Here is a 2,500-nt window from a genome sequence, read left to right on the forward strand (position 1 = left end):
ATGCATAAAGTTTACAGAGGTAACATGGGAAAGTTCGAGCAGATCGTTCATGAAATGAAATGTCTTCTTAGGAAGACGTGGGAGAAAATTGCTCATACATTTGGAACTGACACTTCGATGGATATCCTGGCAATGGAAGCAGATATCAAAAAGATAAAAGAGGCTCCTTTTGAAAACATTCGGGTTTACTTTAGTGAACTGCAAACCACAATGATCACTGATGGTGTTGAAAGCATGAAAGAAAATTATGTGAATAATCTTTCTTATGTTCCAGATGTACATTTGTTAGATAAAAACTTAGGGGTTCGTAGTCAGATCAAGGTCCTGAAAGTTTTCACAGAAATGCAGATAGTATATGAAGAGGAAAGAAAGAATATAACATGGATGAATGGTTCATCGAACTAGAGAAAATACATGACAGGCAAAGTAAAAAGAGTCGATTCCTGCTCGTGGAAGGAGTGGCTGGTGTTGGTAAAACAACTCTCATCAGGAAACTAGTTCTTGACTGGGCCTCTGGGAGCAGCACATTATCGATCTGGGCGATTTGAAATACTAATATATATGCAATTTAGAGAGAAGCATATTAATTCCATGGCCCTCTTGTATACTTCTGTTCTGCCATTCATGCGGGGAAAGGTGGACCCCGAATATCTAATGATGTTAACTGAAGGTAGGAATGTCGTATTCGTATGTGATGGTCTTGATGAAAATAATCCTCAGTCAATCCAACTCTTCAAAGAGATTCTCGATTATGGAGCAAAAATCCCACTGACTGTAGTGTGTACCACACGCCCAAACGAAATTGAGAATCTGCTGCTCATGTTACCTGCTCAGTTTTCTTGCCTACGCCTTCAAGTATTAGGAATTCATGAAAAAATAGGCCCGCTTTCATAAAGAGGTATTTAGAAGCCCAAAAACCAGATATAGATCCTCAGTCTTACTTGATTACTTGAACAGGGTATCAACTCGTATGCAGGAATATTTGAGATTTCCTTATAACCTTATGTGCCTTGTAATGCTTTGGATCCTTAATCCAGGAGTGATCAACAGTCTGACGACCGCAACAGAATTGTTCATGGTAACACTTAATGAAACAAAAAAAAACTAAAGACCAGGCTACTTAAAAAGGCGCAGAGTTGAGTGAATTATCCGAGAACATAGATAGCCTTGTTAATACACTATATGACATAGCTCTCATTCATCATGGATCAGGTGACATTATTCTGACAGAGGATTCACTGCAATCATTAAAGAACGAATGTTCTTGGCTAAAACTCGGTTGGGGGGACATAAGTAGTACATTTTTTACTCAACATATTTCCTGGTTAGATAATAAAGAATCTTCATACAGCTTTCCACACAATGGCCTGCAGGATTTTTATGCAGCTATGAGCATCCTGAAGAAAGTAGAGGATCATATACCTGACAAGAAGAAGACAAAAACAGATGTAAAGATGGCTCTTATACGTAATCACTGTTCCCTAGATCAAATCCACTTTATTCTTAGAAAAGTGGATGAGGTACTGGACTCCCCTATGCCAACCAGAAACCTCAGGAGTGTCTTTCAAGAAATAGCAGCAGAGGTTTCGCCAGATATCAGAACTGATCAACTCATCAGAAGATCACAGAATATTCTCACACACTTCACTGGTATTCTCCACTACAGAGGTAAGGCTTTCACAGAGGAGAGGGCTCAAGAGTTATTCCTGCTGCTTGAAGAGTCAGGGATTCAAGATACGGAGCAATGGCTGGATCTCTTGGAGCTCATCAAATGTGATGAAACACTCTGTAGACTGATAGCCCAGCAATTTCCTATTGGAAAAAGCATAAAGGTCACAGATTCCCGCACAGGAGCCTATACAGCATTGCTACCTCATATCAACAAGAATAAAGTAAATATACATATACAAATTAACTGTGAGCCTAAGCAAGTTTTACATCTAGAGAAACTTCTACATCGTGTCCAGGAGAAGCAGTGGATGTTAAGACTAGTCCTCTACCATGAGTTCAGGCAGCCGAAGCCTGGAGGAAGCAGCCTGGACGTGGCACTGAAACAATTGCGGTTAGTTTTTTCTTTATTCATCGATACTGGTTCCTGGCGTGATAGAAGGGAAGATAATGATAACAGTAAAAATTATATTTTTGGTATCTGTAATCATAATATCTATGATTATGTTTGATATTGTTATCATTATCCCTATAATTATTATTGCTAGCACTATTAATTATACTACATTCATTATTTTTAAGTGCATTTCCACAAAAAAATGCATTTGAAATTCGAGTCATATCACACCCAATTTCATCGTACTTGCAGTCACCTTTCCTAATAAACATTTCTGATATCAGTATGATTGTGTTTATTATATATATAATATATATATATATATATATATATATATATATATATTATATATATATATATATATACATATATATATATATATATATATATATATATATATATATATATATATATAAATATATATATATATATAGA

The 2,500-nt window shown here is 36.4% G+C and overlaps 1 pseudogene; it reads left to right on the forward strand.

Annotated features, from left to right (window-relative positions):
* LOC119570244 overlaps nt 1-2,500 on the forward strand; it is a 13,763-nt pseudogene that overhangs the window by 11,089 nt on the left and 174 nt on the right.

This window comes from Penaeus monodon, unplaced genomic scaffold (assembly GCF_015228065.2).
Source record: "Penaeus monodon isolate SGIC_2016 unplaced genomic scaffold, NSTDA_Pmon_1 PmonScaffold_234, whole genome shotgun sequence".
NCBI classification, from domain to species: Eukaryota; Metazoa; Arthropoda; class Malacostraca; order Decapoda; family Penaeidae; genus Penaeus; species Penaeus monodon.